Genomic DNA, 21,456 nt, shown 5'->3' with positions numbered 1-21,456 from the left:
ACTGGACTTCATTAGCTTGGGGCATAGAATAGAGGATCTGGGAACATTGAATGGGGGTGTAATACGTTGATTAGGCCTCACATGGAATACTATATACAGTTTTGGTTATTATACTATAAGTGGGACATAATTACACTGGGGAAGGTCTAGAGAACGCCAAGATGTCGCCTAGAGTGGAGTGTTTCAGTTGTGGGGAGAGACTGGATGGGCTGGGTTTGTTTTCTTTCATGTAGAGGAAACAGAGGGAACCTGACAGAGGTGCACAAAATTGAGAACCAAAGATAGGATAGATAATACAAAACATTGCCCATAACAATATCTCAGTCCCGGTGGCTTAGATTTTAGGTGAGGAATAAGAGGTTGAGAGGAGCTGAGGAATTTTTTCACCTAGTGGCCCTCTAGTAGAGGGTGATTGCAAGTTGCAATGTGTTGCATGCAAAGGTACTCTTAGAATGTTTAAATAACATCTGGATTAGTGTTTGAATTGCAAAGATCATAGAAGACTATGGACCGATTGTCAGTAAATAGGATTTGTATAGATAGGCACTTGTTGGTCAGCATGTGTGTGGTGAGCTGAAGACATGTTTCTGTCCTGTATGACGATGATTCAAAATTTACTGTGTGCTGAGAGTCCATACTGTTTTGCTGGTCATGATGATCTTCAGTACTTTTTAAATGTGATGAAATTTCTGCCTTTACCTCCCTTTTGGCAGTAAGTTCCAGACCCACTGCTAACCCTCTAGGTGAGAAAATCTTTCCTCATCTTTCCTCTGATCCTTCAACCAATTTAAATCAGTAGTCTCTAGTTTTTGAAGAGGGCTCTATGTATACTGCATGGTGAAAAAGGATGGAGAGATTTTAATTGTTATAGGTCAGCAGGTTAGGGATTCTTCAGTAAGTTCAGCTAAGTGTGTCAGAAGATGGTATTACTGTTCTCTTACATTGGAAATTTAAATGAATAAGCTTAAATCTAGAAAGCAAGAATAATTTGAAGCCTTGGTGTTAATTGTCAGTTTACTAAACTGTCATTTTGAACAGTTAAAAAATTTTTTTTAATGTATCATTCCTCTTTGTCCATTAAGCTTAGGCTTCAAGTGTGTGTTGCTAATAAATACTAATGTGATATCATGTATTGCAGTTGTTGGATCTGTTACTGAGTGAATGATGCAGAAAGCGGAGATAGGAGTTGAGAGACTTTTGATTTGTCATGTTGAAGTCTACTGAGGTACTTTGATATTTTTCTCATTTTCTCCTGATCTATGGTTACTATAGTACGGTTCCATGAGCATCTTGCCCATCTGGTTATTTCTGACATGTGAACCCTTAGAAGGATATTTGAGCATAGCTGGTTTAAATCCTGTTCTCATCTGAAGACTAGTGTTCATGCTTCCAATATGAACCATTTGATAACGATCAGGTGCTGGCTTCTTTATTCTCCCTCCTGCGGCAGTGTCTTTGACAGCGTCAGCACTGTTTACATTTTATTTTGAAAACACATTTGAAGAGGGATAGTTTGAGATTTGATAGAGGGATGATGGGGATTGGTGATGGGCAAACTAACAACATTTTCATTGCGTTGCCTCTCATGGTGTCCAAGTATCATGCCAGTTGTACAGTTAATTTACATAATTGAGTGAGGCTCCTGCTGTATGATTGGGAGCCATGTTTAAATATAACAGGTACTACATGGATTTCTGGTATTCAGCAAGCCTGCCAGAAGGAGAAGGTGGAGGCTGATAACTAAGTGTCTTTTATAGTTGTTATTTGCCAGGGGAAGAGCAGGGTTATATTTCATGGCTCCTCAAAGAAGCCTTCAGCTTTCCTCTGTTGATCGCAACCTCTTCGAGTCAGAGTTATACAACGTGGAAAAGATTCTGCCATTGGGTTTTCTATCTCTACTAATGTAATTGCAGAGGATCACACCCAATTTTAATCACAAATGGGTGTTCGTTTGACATTGGAATCTTCTCTTTTCCTAAGGTCTTCAGCTTTACCATTGAAGGGTCAATTATTGTATTTCTGGGAACCTTTTCCAGTGGCACTTGACTACTGGTCAGTTGAAGAGAAGGAAATGGTGAAAAACATTATAACCATGTCCTGGCCTTAAACTAGACACATTTTTGCAATCCCTCAGACATTTTTCATCTCCCCATAAGTTTTGAAGCTCTAGCTAGTCCAGAGTTAGGTTTATTTAAAATAGGAAAACTTAGATGACTAAGGATTATTTTTTGGCTGGGCTACTGGTGGTGATACTGTTAAATGAGTGAGATTAAGCAGACTAGACCTTTATAGAGTTCAGGAATACAGAACTCTTACAGGGTTTCACAAAGCAAGTGCAGAAATTGTCTCTCTTCTCCCTCCTCCCCCCCCCCCCCAATTGGTTGGGCTGTCTAGAACAATAGGACACAATTTCAAAATAAGGCATTGACCATTCATGGACAGATGAAAAGAAATTTCTTCACCTCTAAAGGGTGGTGATTCTTTGGAATCCTGTACTAAAGATGGCTGTGGAGGCATGGGAGGCATGATTACAGAGTATATTCAAGATGGAGATAAATAAGTTTTTAGATATTGAGGGAGTCAATGGATATGGGGTTGGTAAAGGAAAGAAATGCTGAGGTTTAAGATCAGCCATAGTCTTATTAAGTGGAAGAGGACAGGGAAGCCAAGTGGTCTTGTGCTCACGTGGGTTAGAACTGATGGATAACATTGGGTGACATGAGAGAGAAAAATATAAATATTATCCTAAAACCCAGAGGTCAAATTTATCAAGAAAGACTAAATAAGCATATCACTTTCCTGCAGACCAGAATACATTTAAGTAAGAAGGCCTGACTTGCTGAGTTTCTTCAGCATTTTGTATGTGTTATTTATTCTGGCATCTCTCTCTCCCCCCAACCCCCGCTAGTGTCATTTCCAGTCCTGAAGAAGGGTCTCTGCATGAAATGTCGACTGGTTATTCGTTTCCATAGATGCTACCTGATTTGCTGAATTCCTCCAGCATTTTGTGTGCATTGCTTTTAGTTTCCAGCATCTGCAGACTTTCTCGTGTTTAGACGTAAGAAGTTTCCACTTCGCGAAGATGGCTTTTATGATTCAAACAGCACAGAATTGGGCCATTTCTGTCCACTGCACTATGTCCATTGTGCTCACTGTGAAACCTAAGTACACTAATCCTGTTTGCCTCCATTAGACCAAATGTCCTCTGTTCCTTTCTTTTCTAAGTTCCTGTTTAAATGCCTTTTAAACATTGTAATTGGATCTGCATTCCAGGTATTCATCACTCTTTGTGTGGGGAAAATCCTACGCCTCAGGTAACATTTAAATCTCCCCCTTTCACTTCAAACCTGTGTCCTCTAGTCCTGGAAAAAAGACTCTATCCTGTCTATGTCCCTCATAATTTTATAAACCCCTATAAGGCCAACCCTTGGCCTTCTACGTCCAGTGAGAATAAGCCCACCTGTTCAATCTCTCCTTATAAATAGAACCCTCCATTTCAGGCAGCACCCTGGTGAATTATTTCTACATTCTTTCTATTGCTGTCATATCCTTTCTGTATTGTGGTAACTCAGTGTGGTGTAACCAATGTTTTATACAACTGCATCATTATGTCCCAACTCTCAGACTGATTGCCTGTACTACCCTATCTGCCTGTGTTACTACTTCCAGGAAGATATGCACTTGTACATCAAGTCACTTTTGTACATCAATGTGCCTAAGGTTACTGCCATTTGCTCCGTATGTAATAGAGTACTACAGGATAGAAACAGGCTCTCTGGCCCATCTAGTCCTTGTCAAATTTATTCAGACTATTCTCGTTGACCTGCACCATAGCCTGGACCATAGCCCACCATGCCCTTCTTATCCATGTACTTATTCAAACTTTTCTTTAACGTTGCAATTGAACGTGAATCTCCCCTTCTGCTGGCAGCTCGATCCACACTCTCACCACCCTCAGAGTTTCCCCTCTTGTTCCCTTTTCACTCTTAACCCATGACCTCCATTTCTAGTCTCACCCAATCTCTGGAAAAAGTCTGCTTACATTTACGTTATCTATACCCCTCAGAATTTTATGTACCTCTATCAAACCTCTCCTCATTCTCCTGCATTCCAGGAAGTGAAGTCTTGACCTATTTAACCTTTCTGTATAGCTCAGGTTCTTAAGTCCTGGCAACATCCTTGTAAACTTTCCCTGTGCTCTTTCAATATTATTGATCTCTCGTTGGCAGATGGCCAGAACTGCACTGAATACTTCAAATCAGGCCTCAGCAACGGCTTATACAACTTCAACATGACGTCCCAACTCCTGTACCTAACACTTAGAGGTCATTGTGCCAAAAACTCTCTTCGTGACCCTATCTACCTGTGAAGCCTCTTTCAAGGAGTTATGGATCAGTATTTCCAGATGTCTTGTCAGAATTTGAACAGTCAAAGTGCACTACCATACCCTTGTCTGAATTAAATTTCATCTGCCAACACTCTGCTCTACTTTTCAACTGATCTATGTCCCACTGAAACCTAGACAACCTTCTTTGCTACTGTGACTCCACCAATTTTTGTGCCGCCTGTAAACTTACTAAACCTACCTCCAATATTCAAGTTAAATACCAGTCTCTGCAGTATGGCATTTGTTACAGCATCCACCACCCACCAAGCAAGCAGTAGCAAAGCCTCCAAAGAGAGACCATGATCTGTAGTACAGAAAAACTAATTGATCACCCAACCAGTTTGACATGTCACAGGCTCTCTCTTTACCTAATAAAAGGTCAGACAACTATCACATAGTGAGGGGGGAGACAAAAGCAAACGACTTGCTGATTTCTGGTTTAAAGTCTGCCGAGACTCGAGAATCGGCAGCAAACTCTTCCACCGTCAACTAGAGAAAGAGAGAGTGGTTTGCTGCGTACAGAGACCTCCAACAGCTAATCTGCTGTACCCGATGTTTATTTTCCTCATGGCACTTCAGTCATTGACACAGGGATAGAATCGGCTCATCTACAAGGCCACAAAGTCTCAGAACCCTGAAGATGCACTTGCCTTCTAGACTGCAACCTTGTAGCAACTGGTCAATGAGTCCTGGGAACAGGTCCCATCGCCGCAAAGGACTGCAGTTTGAGCACAGCTGCAAGTAAAGGACACTGTTAGAACCCATCCACCTTGAAAAGGGAAAAAGAGACATTAAAGGTAGAAATTAAGCTGTTTCTGCAGCTGAGCTCGAAGAAGCTGTTCTTTAACACCATCATAGCTCCGCTCAAGTTCGGATCTAGATTAATACACATCAGATCCCTTGTCCAAAGCCTTACCAAAGTCCTCATAAAACACGCCCACTGCTCTGCCATTGCCAACTCTTCTTGTCACCACCTCAAAAAAAAACTCGACCAGGTTTGTGAGACCTGATCTCACCTGCACGAGACCCAAATCCAAAATGAGAAGCCACAAATTTTAAATCGTCTCAAATTAACTTGAGTGAGAATTATATTTAAGATTATTAACTAACAAGTGGTTAAAAAGTTTTCTACTACCAATAGATAAGAAGTGAACAGCATAGATGTATTTGAGTGGAAGCTAAATAATCAAAAAGGCAAAAAGAATAGGTTCATTTGATAAGGCTGGATGTATTTGATGGAAGGGGTTTCATGTCAGTATAAACTGACTGAATGCTCCTGTTCCAGTACTGCACGTTCCATACTTTCAGTCAGGTATAATGTAGCTCCAGCTATTTGCATCCATGTCTGATTTGTAGTTACAGAATATTTCAGCATTTCTCAGTCCATCACAGGCAAAGCACCTCCTCCATTGAATGCATTTACATAGAGGACTGCTGCAAGAAAGCAGCATCCAGTATCAAAGACCCCCACCATCCAGACCATGTACTCTTCTCGCTACTGCATTGGGCTGGAGATATAGAAGTCTAAGATCCCACACCACCAGGTTCAGGACCTACACTCATGAGGCTCCTGAGTGTGGATATATATGTATAATGTCCTCAAGAGATCACAAGGCTTTGTTTTACAGCATAAAATAATCTCTTGTATTCAATGCATATGATAGGAAACAAATTAGAAAGTTAGTAATTACAATGTCAATCCAAGAACATCTTATTTGAAACTTAAAGATGTAATACCCTAAAAAGCAGTATTTACGCTGCCTATCCTCTGACTCTCCTTTCAGATTTTTATAGAAACATAGAAAACTTACAGCACAATATAGGCCCTTCGGCCCACAATGCTGTGCCGAACATGTACTTACTTAGAAATTACCTAGGGTTACCCAAAACCCTCTATTTTTCTAAGCTCCATGTACCTGTCCAGGAGTCTCTTAAAAGACCCTATTGTATCCTTCACCACCAACGTTGCTAGCAGCCCATTCCATGCACTTTCTGTGTATATATTAAAAAAAAACTTACCCCTGACTTCTCCTCTGTACCTACCTCCAAGCACCTTAAAACTCTGCCCTCTCGTGTTAGCCATTTCGGCCCTGGGGAAAAGCCTCTGATTATCCACATGATCAATGCCTCTCATCATCTTCTACACCTCTATCAGGTCACCTTTTATCCTCCGCCCCTCCAAGGAGAAAAGGCCGAGTTCATTCAACCTGTTCTCATAAGGCGTTCTCCCCAGTCCAGGCAACATCTTTGTAAATCTCCTCTGCACCCTTTCTGTGGCTTCCACATCCTTCTTGTAGTGAGGCGACCAGAACTGAGCACAGTACTCCCAAGTGGGGTCTGACCAGGGTCCTATAAAGCTGTAACATTACTTCTCAGCTCTTGAACTCAGTCTCATGGTTGATGAAGGCCAATGCACCGTATAAGTTCTTAACCACAGAGTCAACCTGTGCAGCAGCTTTGAGTGTCCTATGGACTCAAATGCCAAGATCCCTCTGATCCTCCACACTGCCAAGAGTCTTACCGTTAATACTGTGTTCTGCCATTATATTTGACCTACCAAAATGAACCACCTCACACTTACCTGGGTTGAACTTCATCTGCCACTTGTCAGCCCAGTTTTGCATCCTATCAATGTCCCACTGTAACCTCTTTACACCCGTCCACACTATCCACAACACCCCCAACCTTAGTGTTATCAGCAAGTTTACTAACCCATCCTCATCCAGGTCATTTATAAAAATCACGAAGAGAAGGGGTCCCAGAACAGATCCCCGAGACACACCACTAGTGATTGACCTCAATGCAGAATATGACCCATCTACAACCACTCTTTGCCTTCTGTGGGCAAGCCAATTCTGGATCCACAAAGCAAGGTCCCCTTGGATCCCATACCTCCTTACTTTCTCAGTAAGCCTTGCATGGGGTACCTTATCAAATGCCTTGCTGAAATCCATATACCCTACATCTGCTGCTCTACCTTCATCAATGTGTTTAGTCACATCCTCAAAAAATTCAATCAGGCTTGTAAGGCATGATCTGCCTTTGACAAAGCCATGCTGACTAATCCTAATCATATTATGCCTCTCCAAATGTTGATAAATCCTGCCTCTCAGGATCTTTTCCACCAATTTACCAACCACTGAAGTAAGACTCACTGGTCTGTAATTTCCTGGGCTATCTGTACTTCCTATCTTGAATAAGGGAACAACATCTGCAGCCCTCCAATCCTCTGGATCCTCTCCTGTCCCCATTGATGATGCAAAGGTCATTGCCAGAGGCTCAGCAATCTCCTCCCTTGCCTCCCACAGTAGCCTGGGGTACATCTCATCTAGTTCTGGAGACTAATCCAACTTGATGCTTTCCAAAAGCTTCAGCACATCCTCTTTCTTAATGTCAATGTACTCAAGCTTTTCAGTCTGCTGTAAGTCATCCCGACATTTGCCAAGATCCTTTTCTGTAGCGAATACTGAAGTAAAGTATTCATTAAGTACAGTGGCTTGCAAAAGTTTGGACACTCCTGGTCAAAATTTCTGTTACTGTGAATAGTTAGTGAGTAGAAGATGAACTGATCTCATATAACCATATAACAATTACAGCACGGAAACAGGCCATCTCGGCCCTTCTAGTCCGTGCCGAATGCTTACTCTCACCTAGTCCCACCTACCTGCACTCAGCCCATAACCCTCCATTCCTTTCCTGTCCATATACCTATCCATTTTTTTTTAAATGACAAAATCAAATCTGCTTCTACCACTTCTACTGGAAGCTTGTTCCACACAGCTACCACTCTCTGAGTAAAGAAGTTCCCCCTTGTGTTACCCCTAAATTTTTGCCCCTTAACTCTCAACTCATGTCCTCTTGTCTGAATCTCCCCTACTCTCAATGGAAAAAGCCTATCCACGTCAACTCTATCTACCCCCCTCATAATTTTAAATACCTTTACCAAGTTCCCCCTCAACCTTCTACACTCCAAAGAATAAAGACCTAACTTGTTCAACCTTTCTCTGTAACTTCGGTGAAACCCAGGTGACATTCTAGTAAATCTCTTCTGTGCTCTGTTTTGTAGACATCTTTCCTGTTAATCGGTGACCAGAACTGTACACAATACTCCAAATTTAGCCTCACCAATGCCTTGTACAATTTTAACATTACATCCCAACTCCTATACTCAATGCTCTGATTTATAAAGGCCAGCATACCAAAAGCTTTCTTCAGCACCCTATCCACATGAGATTCCACCTTCAGGGAACTATGCACCATTATTCCTAGATCACTCTGTTCTACTGCATTCCTCAATGCCCTACCATTTACCATGTATGTCCTATTTTGATTAGTCCTACCAAAATGTAGCACCTCACACTTATCAGCATTAAACTCCATCTGCCATCTTTCAGCCCACTCTTCTAACTGGCCTAAATCTCTCTGCAAACTTTGAAAACCTACTTCATTTTGCACAACGCCACCTATCTTCGTATCATCTGCATACTTGCTAATCCAATTTACCACCCCATCATCCAGATCATTAATGTATATGACAAACAACATTGGACCCAGTACAGATCCCTGAAGCACACCACTAGTCACAGTCCTCCAACCTGACTCCATTTTACCACTTCAATATTAATACCTAACGATTGAACCTTCCTAACTAACCTTCTGTGTGGAACCTTGTCAAAGGCCTTACTGAAGTCCATATAGACAACATCCACAGCTTTACCCTCGTCAACTTTCCTCGTAACCTCTTCAAAAAATTCAATAAGATTTGTCAAGCATGACATTCCACGCACAAATCCATGTTGACTGTTCCTAATCAGACCCTGTCTATCCAGATAATTATATATACCATCTCTAAGAATACTTTGCATTAATTTACCCACCACTGACGTCAAACTGACAGGCCTATAATTGCTAGGTTTACTCTTAGAACACTTTTTAAACAATGGAACCACATGAGCAATGCGCCAGTCCTCCGGCACCATCCCTATCTCTAATGACATTTGAAATATTTCCGTCAGAGCCCCTGCTATTTCTACACTAACTTCCCTCAAGGTTTCCTCAATCTCCAAAAGCCATAAAGTTAAAGATGAAACATTCTTTTCAACATTTTAAGCAAGATTAGTGTATTATTTTTGTTTTGTACAATTTTAGAGTGATAAAAAGGAAAGGAGCACCATGCAAAAGTTTGGGCACCCAAGAGATTTGAGCTCTCAGATAACATTTACCAAGGTCTCAGACCTTAATTTGCTTGTTAGGGCTATGGCTTGTTCACAGTCATCATTAGGATAGGCCAGGTGATGCAAATTTCAAAGCTTTATAAACACCCTGACTCCTCAAACTTTGTCCCAACAATCAGCAGCCATGGGGTCCTCTAAGCAGCTGCCTAGCACTCTGAAAATTAAAATAAATGATGCCGACAAAGCAGGAGAAGGCTATAAGATAGCAAAGTATTTTCAGGTAGCTGTTTCCTCAGTTCGTAATGTAATTAAGAAATGGCAGTTAACAGGAGCAGTGGAGGTCAAGTTGAGGTCTGGAAGACCAAGAAAACTTTTCGTGAGAACTGCTTGTAGGATTACTAGAAAGGCAAATCAAAACTGTAAACAAGATGTAAATGTTATCTGAGAGCTCAAATCTCTTGGGTGCCCAAACACTCTCCAACTGTTGAACATAGGGGTAGATCGATCATGTTTTGGGCTTGTGTTGCAGCCAGTGGCATGGTGAACATTTTACTGGTAGAGAGAAGAATGAATTCAATTAAATATCAGCAAATTCTGGAAGCAAACATCACACCGTCTGTAAGAAAGATGAAGATGAAAAGAGGATGGCATCTTCAACAGGATAATGATAATGATCCTAAACACACCTCAAAATCCATAATGGACTACCTCAAGAGGCGCAAGCTGAAGATTTTGCCATGGCCCTCACAGTACCTGTGGATAAACCTCAAGAGCAGAGCATGCAAAATGGCCCAAGAATCTCACAGAAACTAGAAGCCTTTTGCAAGGAAGAGTGGGCAAATATCCCCCAAAGAAGAATTGAAAGACTCTTAGCTGGCTACAGAAAGTGATTACAAGCTGTGGTACTTGCCAAAGGGGGTGTTACTAAGTACTGACCATGCAGGATGCCCAGACTTTTGCTTCAGGCCCTTTTCCTTTTTTGTTATTTTGAAACTAAAAGATGGAAATAAAAAAGTAATCTTGCTCAAAATATTAAAGAAATGTGTCATCTTTAACTTTATACCTTTTGGAAATCAGCTCATCTTTTACTTGCCTAGCTATTCACAGTAACAGAAATTTTGACCAGGGGTGCCCAAACTCTTGCATGCCACTGTATCTCTGCTATCTCCTCCAGTTCTGTACACACTTTTCCACTGTCACACTTGATTGGTCCTGTTCTCTCACATCTTATCCTCTAGCTCTTCACATACCTGTAGAATGCCTTTGGGTTTTCCTTAACCCTGCTTGCCAAGGTTTTCTCATGGCCCTTTCTGGCTCTCCTCATTTCATTCTTAAACTCCTTCCTCTAGTAGTATAATCCTATAGATCGCCATCATTACTTAGTTTTTGAACCTTTCGCAAGCTTTTCCTTTCCTGACTAGATTTTTAACAGCCTTTGTACACCATGGTTCCTGTTCCCTACCATCCTTTCCAGGTCACATTGGAATGTACCTATGCAGAACTCCACGCAAATATCCCCTGAACATTTGCCACATTTCTGCAGTACATTTCCCTGAGAGCAGCTGTTCCCAATTAATGCTTCCAAGTTCATGCCTGATAGCTTCATATTTCCCCTTACTCCAATTAAATGCTTTCCTAACTTGCCTGTTCCTATCTGTCTCCAATACTATAGTAAAGGAGATAGAATTGTGATTACTATCTCCAAAATGCTCTCCACTGAGAGATCTGACACCGGAGCAGGTTCATTACCTGCTGTGAGAATCCAGATACTTGGTAAATGTGCGCACGACTGTTTGTACAGTGGGATGTTATCTTATTTGGGTGAAACCTTTAAAAACCTATAGGCTTGCATGTGAGCTAAAGATTATAATTACAAATATACCAGTTACATTTGTAGGAATTACTTGGCATTTAACTTTGTCTTTGGAATTAATGAATTTGGTGGTTGGCCACTGGTGGCAGTGGAGATTTGGTTCAGTGGTTACTTTTGGGTGTGGAGGGAAGGGGTAGATATAGATTTCTTTCCTTGCCCAGACACAGAGTTTGTAAAAATCTGATGGTGAGCTTTAACAAAACTAAACTAATTTAAACCTAAAAGTTGGAAGTTTGCATGTAATTCATTATTTTCCCATTATTTACTGGAATCTGTTTGTCATGGTGATATTCTAGTAGTCAGTATTCACGTACGTATTCCTCAGTTAAATGTAGTTGGTGCAGATAGGAGTATTTTGTCTGGAAGATGATATAGATCTGATTGGTAACTATTTGTACATCATTAGTGAAGCTTATTGTTTGAAATATTTGATGTATTAATGCACATTATGTATAAACAGCAGTTTACAATGAATCAGTTACCAAATAGACCAAATTCTTAGCTCTTGCTCTTGTACATTTTCTGTGCAATTTCATATTGGCCTGATTTTCTTTATCTCATTTCCAGATGTGTCTTGCAGGCAGCTTTGTTGGTTGCTGAAAACTTTAATTCATGAATTTTATCTCCTTCCACCATCTACGTCAATTGTTACTGAAGCTGCGTGGGGGTGAATGAAATTCTCAGGTTCTCAATGGGATCATCATATCTTGCATTGAAATAGCTTAGCAATTTCAGAAAGAAAGCTTTGTTCTCTCCAGTATAATTGAGGCTCAGGACATGCGTAGCACAAATGACTCAGACCAAGCTCTACTTGATAGTCTTAATCAGGGTCTTATTGAATTCTAAAACTTAAGTAAATGAGGAAACCAAATGAAGTTGTATGCAGTATGGTCCCAACTTATACAGTGTGTCTGAGTCATGTTGCTGCCATAACTTTTGTTGATGGATATAGTTTGCAGGACAAGAAATTCTGCACCCACTGAATACTCTTAGACGTCATTGCTATACCTTTTTTAAATTTTAACTTTGAAGTAAGGTTAAAAGGCATTTGTTTGGGAAAGTTCTACATTTGCAGACCTAGACTAGTAATGAATTATAATTGTTTTCCCCTATCTAGATTGTATTGTTGTAAGGTTTGTAGGTTAAGCCTCAACTTCCCCCAACATCTGTGTTGATTGCCATGAAATTTAATGGTGTATGTGTCAAAATGAATCTGAAATAGCATGTGCCAACCCTAACCTGACCCCTTATTTCAGCAGCAAACTATATTCAGTGTTCTCTATACATTAAATGGATAACTTAAACAACATCGAGGACTGAATTAGGCATGTATGTGGTCTCACATCAATGTGGTGATTACAGTTAAAGTATCCTTTGTTTTGGCAGTAGGAGCATGTACAAAGACTTCTGAACTTTAATTAAAGTTCTTCTATTTTACCATCACATGCCTCTTGGTTTCAACTGATAGCAGGAATGTTTGGTGTAGTTACAGATAGTTGTTGGCTCGCACCAATTGGGACTGGAGACAGAAGAGACAAAGGAATGAGAAGGCTATTAATGAAAGTAATTGACTTGGAATATTACAAGACTTAATTGGGCATCCAGTGGTGGAAAAATGACATTTTCCAAAAAAAAACTCTGCTGGAAAGATTCCAGGATAAACTTGCACCTTAGGCAGAGAAGTTTCCTGTAAAATAAGGATAATGAATATCAAGGGGTTTATTTAACACCTTGCTGGTAGATTGCAGTAAAATAACTGTAACTCAAATCTTTGTGTTAATGCGTGCAATATTCTAGATTCATCATCTCGAGTTACTCTTGTGGGATTTCTCCATTGTCTCTATGCAGCTGAAAATGCACACTGTATGTAGTGTGCGTTTGCATTCCCCAATCCAAGTTTGCGGAAAATTATTATTGTGCTTTCAGTAAGTGTTTTTCTTACTAAGTTAAACTATTACCGACTTGCCTTTTTATGATGCGCCAAAACACATGCCATTGTCTTGCTTCTGTAAGCCACAAATTTACAAATGTTAGTTTATGTGTTGGAGGCTGAACTGTGATTTCTGTTGAATGACTGGTGTTTCTTTTAAACAGTAGTTATTGCTTTTTGCTGTAATTATGATTTGATGCTTCTCATAGCTCTCCTCTTTTAACAGCAGTGCTGTATATTGTGTACTTCGTGCTTGTAGATCCTTTAGTCCTGGGTTGCAATTTCTTATGCTGAACAAAGATCAATAGAAGTTTCATTCCAGTACGGTTCACAAAAAGGTACGGAACTAATTTACTGCAATTCTAACCTGAACTGCCATAAATTAGTTATGTACCTTTTTACTTCCAAAGCAATTGTTGACATTACCCATGCTCAGAATAATTTATACAGTACACCTTGGTGACAAAAAAAGGATTATAGAAATTATTGACATTGCCTTAAGTTGAAGGTAACAATTCATTGTGTTATTGTTCCAAATGTATGTGTGATTTTGTTTTGGTGGTGTAGGTGGATACAGGACAGAATACATTTAGCACAGATGATGGGGAATGCCTGAAAGAATATGATGTCATCTTTTTTGTGCACTAGAAGTCTTAAGTGAAAGGTTTGACAGCCAGCAGGTTGCTGAATGTTAATTCCATTTTTTTTCTTACTGAGCAGCTGTCGTCATCTTCATGGTTTCCATAGCAACCCTTTCCTTCTCAGCAGCATGATATCTGAGGAAATGTTAACGGATTTATTCATGAAATTAGTTTTACATATATTCTGTTTAAAACTATTGTAAATCATAGTTTTATTCATTTGCAATATGCCTTCAAGATGTGTTATTTAGAGATGCCTTTTTAACTGTTCAGATCATTTAATGAAGCACTTTGAATTATTCACAGGAACTGTAATTGAATCTATATTTCACATGCTTTGGACTTATTTTACTTTTTAATGTGGGGCTCAGTTACCATGCGTTGGTTGGATCATTCACCAACAATTCAAAAAGCTTGAATAGTGCCATAAAATGGCAGTTCAGGTTATAATTTTGGTATGTAGAGAGGGGGAAGCCAGGGAGGGTGCAGAGAATTAGCCTACTGTAGTAGTCTCTGCTGACACTTTTTCCTTCTCCCTCTGCTGGCAGTCCACAGAGGGCCAACACCTTGGCTTCTGTTGCAGCCACCCCACCCTGCTTTCCCTGCTCCTTTTGCATCCCCTGCCCCCACGGCTCTTACGGCTTGCTCTTACTAGCTTTACTAGCTCTTGTCCAAAAATGGTGAAAGGCCTTGATAGTGGATGTGGAGAAGATGTTTCCTACGGAGGGAGAGTCGTAAGACCAGTGGACACCGCCTCAGAATAGAGGGGTGTCCTTTTTGAATGGAAATGAGGGGGAATTTCTTTAGCCAGAGAGTGCTGAATCTGTGGAATTCTTTGCTGCAGGTAGCTGTGGAGACCAAGTCTTTACTCGTATTTAAAGCAGAGGTTGGTAGTCTCTGGATTGGTCAGGGCATGAAGGGATATAGGTGAGGGGGGGGGGGTGAGAGAAGGTGGCAAGAGACTGGGACTGAGAGGAAAATTGGATCAGACATGATGGAATGGCGGAGCAGCCTTCATGGGCCTTAATTCTGCCCCTATATCTTATAGTCTTGTTTACGAACAACATGTGTAACATCTCACTGGTAATTCCACAGTAGGAAATGGTTGCGTAGCAGTTAGCAATCGCTTTACAGCGGCAATGATCACCGATTGGGATTTGGTTCCTGCTGCTGTCCGTAAGGAGTATGTATGTTCTCCCCTCATCTGCGTGAGTTTTCTTTGGGTGCTCTGATTTCCTCCCATATTTCAAAGGCGTATGGTTAGGGTTAGAGTTAGTAAATTATGGGCATGCTAAGTTGGTGCCAGAAGCATGATGATACGTGGGCTGCCACCAGCACAATCCCTGCTGATTTGATTTGATATAAGTGACACATTTCACTGTATGTTTTGATGTATATGAGATAAATAAAACTTCTTTGTTATTTGTGTTTTCTGACACTATTATATATTTTAACTTTCGTTAATTTAAATACTTAATTATGACTCCTTTTTCTTATCAAAATAATATGCAGTGAAAATGTATTTTTTGTCCATTAATGCTAAATTTTGGCTTCATAAAAATAACTAACTAATTTGCAAGGTGCTACTGACTGTCCTAACTTAGCATATGCTTATTCTGTTTAACTGTTAACTTATTTCCTTAAAACCATTAGGAATGCAATATGGTTTGCATCGGTTATTAGCAGGCACAATTGGTTTGGTGTTAGTATTTTTACACAAGTACATAAGAATCGAGAAAGAAACAAATAGCTCATTGGATTTCAATTTCATTGCTTTAGTTATTAGTAACAAAATATATTTAAAGGAGATAACAGATGGTCTGTCAAATTTAAAGAAAAGATTTTACAATGTTTCTGAATTACTATTTTTTTAAAAATGCTAAAATGTTGGAGGATCAGATTTTGAACCTTTGCGTGTAATGGAAGAGATTCGTGTTCAGATTAGGTGTGTTAATAATGATAGAAAAATGGTGGTCTTAAAATAGTGACATAATGATTCCATAGGCAGCCTTAAGTGCTGATAGAATAAAATAACTGTGCCTCACATAATAAATGCAGCACCATTATAACTGATTCCTGTGGTACTGCAAATAATGCTATTTGCATAATAAATGAGAGAACATCAGTGGAGATTGTAATTGTAGGTACTTGAAAATTTTTAATTTGCAAATGAATTGCTTATATGTTTTGGGTTTCTGGTCATAACCCAGGATTAAATAATGGGCATTGTCACATTTAATACACACCTGGAATATGTTAAACCCACAAAAGGCATTTTCAATAGTTAACCAAAGAGATGTACAACCGGTGGTCATTTTATTTGGTACTTCGTGTACCTAATAAAGTGGCCACTGAGTTTGTTTGTGGTCTTCTGCTGCTGCAGATTCAAGGTGCGAAGTGTTGTGCATTCCCAGCGCCTTCCTGTCAGCTTGAACTAGTCTGGCCATTCTCCTCTGACCTCTTTCGTTATCAAGGTATTTTTGCTAACAGAAATGCCATTTACCGTGTGATTTTTGTTTCTTTTTTGCACCTTTTTTTTTAAACTCTAGAGACTGTTGTGCATGAAAATCCCAGGTTGTCAGCAGTTTCTGAGATGCCCTATATAACACTCATTCCACAGTCAAAATCATTTAGATCACATTTCTTCCCCATTCTGATGTTTGGTCTGAACAGCAATTGAACCTCTTGACCATGTCTGCGTGCTTTTATGCAATGAGTTGCTGCCACATGATTGGCTGATTAGATATTCCCGCCACTGCCTGTATGGAGTTGATATGTTTCAGGGTTTCAAGGGTGCACTTAATGTCAGAGAAATGTATACAATATACATCCTGAAATTCTTTTTCTTCGTAAACATCCACAAAAACAGAGGAGTGTCCCAAAGAATGAATGACAGTTAAATGTTAGAACCCCAAAGTACCCCCCCAGCTCCCCCTTCCACGCATAAGCAGCAGCAAAGCAACAATCCCCACCATCCCCCACCGAGCACTCAAGTGTGCTGCAAAGCATCAATAAAGACAGACCTGCAGTACCCACCAAAGACTACTCGTTCACCTGGTATTCGACATACCACAGTCTGTGTGTCTCACTCTCTCTCTCTCGCACTCACAGGAAAAAGAGTGTATCTATTTCACAGCGAGAGGGGAGACATAACAAACAACTGGCTGATTTATGATGTAAGAAGTCTATTGCATCGCTTTTTCCAAGCTCTGCCCAAAGAACTTGGGTCTCTGGGCACACAGCCAGAGATCTTCTGTCTCCCGCGACATACCAATTTCCTGCATGCATTCTTGCCGAGGCACTGACCTTGAGTCTGCCCACCTCCAGACTACAAAATCCCGAAATTCTGAAGGCGAGCTAATCTTCTAGGCCGTGTACTTGGTATATTGAATATTGGCCAGTCGTGAGACTCCGAGAGCGTGTCCATTCCCGCAAAGAACCGAAATCAGCATGCAACTCCAGGTCAGGGTCTTCAAAAGAACTCCGAAAGGGAAAAATAAAGATATTAAAGATAGAAATAAAGCTGTTTCTGAAGATGCAAGCAAAGGAGTTGCCATTAGGCACCATTGTTTCTCCTAAACTCACCAGATCCACATCCTCAGTGTGATTCATCCCTTCACTAAGTGAGTTTTCTCTGGTTTCCTCCCACAGCCCAAAGATGTACTGCTTTGTAGGTTAATTAATCTTTGTAAATTGTCCTGTGATTAGGCTTGGGTTAGATCAGGAGTTGCTGGAAAGGCCTTTTCTATGGTGTATCAGAGAAATTCTGCAGATGACTCAGCAATAGTTGGGTGTCTCAAGGGAGAACGGCAGGATGAATACAGGGCCCTGCTGGAGGACTTTGTTGAAAGGTGCAAGCTGAAACATCTGCAGTTCAACATCAGAAAAACAAAGGAGATAGTAATGGACTTTGTGGAGACCAAGCCTGCACTGCTACCTGTTACTATGACGGTGAGGACGTGGATGTGGTGAGGACCTACAGATAGCTGAAGGTGCACCTGGATGACAGTCTTGAGTGGAGCACCAACACAGAGGCTGTTTACAAGAAGGGCTAGAGTCACCTCTATTTCCTGATACCACAATCCTGATTGAGAAGTTACAGAACCTGGGCCTCTGTACCTTCCTCTGCAATTGGATCCTCGATTTCCTAACCGGAAGACCACAATTTGTGCAGATTGGTGATGACATCTCCTCCTCGTTGACTATCAACACTGGTGCGCCTCAGGGGTGTGTGCTTAGCTCTACTCTCAATATACACATGACTGTGTGGCTAGGCATAGCTCAAACACCATCTACAAATTTGCTGACGATACAACCATTGTTCATAGAATCTCAGGTGGTAACGAGAGGGTGTGTAAGAGTGGATACACCTACTAGTGGAGTGCTGCAGCAGCAACAATCTGGCACTCAACGTCAATAAGATGGAAGAGCTGATTGTGGATATCAGGAAGGGTAAGACGAAGGAACACATACCAATCCTCTTAGAGGGATCAGAAGTGGAGAGAGTGAGCAGCTTCAAGTTCCTGGGTGTCAAGATCTCTAAGGATCTAACCTGGTCCCAGCATATTGATGTAATTATAAAGAAGACAAGACAGCGGCTATACTTCATTAGGAACTTGAAGGGATTTGGCTTGTCAACAGATACACTCAAAAACTTCTATAGTTGTATCGTCGAGAGTATTTTGACAGGCTGCATCACTGTCTGGTATGGAGGGGATACTGCACAGAACCGAAAGAAGCTGCAGAAGGTTGTAAATCTAGTCAGCTCCATCTTGGGCACTAGCCTACAAAGTATCCAGGACATCTTTAGGGAGCGGTGTCTCAGAAAGGCAGTTTCCAATATGAAGGACATCCATCACCCAGGGCATGCCCTTTTCTCACTCTTACCATCAAGTAGGAGGTACAGAAGCCTGAAGGCACACACTCAGTGATTCAGGAACAGCTTCTTCCCCTCTGCCATCCAATTCCTAAATGGACATTGAACCCGTGAACACTACCTCGCTTTTTAAATATATATTACAGTTTTTTGCATGATTTTTTAATCTATTCAATATACATATTGTAATTCATTTACTTATTTATTATTATTGTTATTATTTTTTTTCTTCTTCTATATGATATATTGCCTTGAACTGCTGTTGCTAAGTTAACAAATTTCATGACGCAGGCCGGTGATAATAAACCTGATTCTGATTCTGACTTCATGAGGAAACTGAGGTCCTTTAGTGTATGCAGCCTCTCCTTCACATGTTCTACCAGTCTGTTTTCACCATTACAATCTTCTATGTGGTGGTGTGCTAAGGCAATGGCAGCAACATGGGTGATGCCAAAAGGCTCAATAAACTGTTTAGAAAGGCTGGCCCTGTTATAGGAGACAAACTGGACACACTGGAGGCTGTGGTAGAACGAAGGACGCTACGGAAAATCCTGGCAATTCTGGACAATGTTTCTCATCCCCTGCATGCCACCTTGGCTGAACAGTGGAGCACTTTAAGTAATAGACGAAGACAACTGCACTGGTCTGAAGAGCGCTGCATGAGGCCATAGCTGGAGAAGAGATCTTGTCATCTTTGACTTGTAAATCTTGTACATATTATTTTTAAAATGACTTGTTTTTATTCTTTCTTCTCTTCTAATATTTGTATATCTGTGCACTTGTAATGCTACTGTGACGCTGTAATTTCCTTTGGGATCAATAAAGTATTTATAAATAAAAATAAATATTTGCATTAACATGCAGGTGTACCTAAGTGTGTATATTATGTATGTTTTTATGGTTTATCCTTGACAGTGGCATTTGCCTTTATTCTTTGAATTCAGACTCAGAAAGCATTTTTATCTTAAGAAACCTGTCTGAAATCCTTCCAAGTCTATATAAATTACTAATCCTTTTCACAGCTTAGGGATAATGATCTCCACAAATGAACAAAGTAGGTCTCCTTAAAAGTTTTGTCTTCCCAAAATGGAAGCAATTTTCTAGTTTCTTGGAACTTCACTCCATGGATCTCTACTGATCGCTGTTTTAGAAAGCCCACAGCAACACATGATGAACACAGAATGGATGTTGTTGTTGATTTCTGCTTCTTTTGTTGAATATTTTGTGTCAAAATTTATTCATTAATATACCAGTACTTCATGGAAAGACCATACTTAAGAATCTTGACCATCCTGAGGTTGAATGGATTCTCACAATTCCTCCTTGCCTTATTTTCAATTGTAGTCGCTGTCCTCTCAAGAAAATTTAGCACTGAGAGCAAAAGTTCTCAAGAACTTTTTGATGGATAGAGATATATGTTAACTGAGACATTTCTTTTGTCTTCACAGGAAGCACAGGAGAGATAACGGCATGCTTTGACCACAGACATACTGTACTCAATCCAGAAAACTTCACAAGTATCATCAACATGAGATACACATATATCAACACTGAACAAGTCCCGTTCCATTGAGAAATCACTTCTTGACCAGAAAGTTTGCTTTTTATGTGATACGGGTTTAGCACAAAATTACAACAGGCTGCAGCTTCTGGTAAGACTTTTATGCAAGGTTTCCTGTATGAGCTTCATTTGCCTAGATCAGGCATGGGCAAACTACGGCCCACGGGCCATATGCGGCCCGTTAAGCTTTTTAATCCGGCCCGCAGAACTTGATGAAGTTATGTTAATAAACCTTGTTAACGTTTTTTCCCCGCAATTCTGGCGTTTTCCCAATAGATGACGCACTCTATATACATTGACCTTTGTTGAGGTGCAGCGTATTACTCCACATTTGCGCTTTACTTTGTGACCTTGTGGCGACCCATTTCCTGGCACATCCGAACCGGCTCACAATTAGCCAGCGTTCCGGCTAAGGGAGATAGCCTACGTGGATTTGTGAGCACAGAGCTCCGCATACTGGCGCACACTGTTCTGTCATTGTGCGGGTCGTTGTTGAGTTTTGGCACAGGGGACAATTGAATAAGAAGGAGCAGGACAAGTAGACCTGCATCTCCTACCGTTTTTGAAATAAAGACAGGAGGAGAGTGATGGTGATAATATCTTGAAGGATAACAGAATTTTCAGTGCTTTAAAATAATAACTGTTACTATTAAAAATAGCTGTATTTTATTCATTTAATTTTCAGTGTTTTAAAAGACATTTCAATAAATAGCTAAATACCATGGGACTTCAAAGACAGATATTTTGTTGTAATGCATTTGTTCATTTTCAATTGAAATTAAAGCACATGTTTTCTACATATCCCATGATATTTTGTTTTCTCTTTTGAGGTGTATTACCAAAACACTCCGTCCATCTGCTCCTGGTCCGGCCCCCTGTCAAATTTTAGAACCCTTTGTGGCCCTCAAGTCAAAAAGTTTGCCCACCCCTGGCCTAGATATTGTGTGTTGTTTTAGAGTTTCTGTTTAAGTAGAAGTCCAGAATGGGCCCTGATAGGTTTTCTTAGATGTTTCA

General features: G+C 40.4%; 1 protein-coding gene across 6 annotated transcripts in view; it reads left to right on the top strand.

The window, feature by feature from the left end:
- Nucleotides 1–21,456, top strand: part of LOC132384710 (R3H domain-containing protein 2) — a 302,458-nt gene that overhangs the window by 102,491 nt on the left and 178,511 nt on the right. For all 6 annotated transcript variants that reach the window (XM_059956099.1, XM_059956098.1, XM_059956097.1 and 3 more), the window contains one exon: nucleotides 20,330–20,533. The gene's annotated coding sequence lies outside the window, so the exon portion shown is untranslated. The remainder of the gene's footprint in view (nucleotides 1–20,329; nucleotides 20,534–21,456) is intronic.

This window comes from Hypanus sabinus, chromosome X1, assembly GCF_030144855.1.
Source record: "Hypanus sabinus isolate sHypSab1 chromosome X1, sHypSab1.hap1, whole genome shotgun sequence".
Classification (NCBI taxonomy): Eukaryota; Metazoa; Chordata; class Chondrichthyes; order Myliobatiformes; family Dasyatidae; genus Hypanus; species Hypanus sabinus.
The sequence above is the reverse complement of the archived record's forward strand: the minus strand, read 5'-3'. Positions and strand labels throughout refer to the sequence as shown.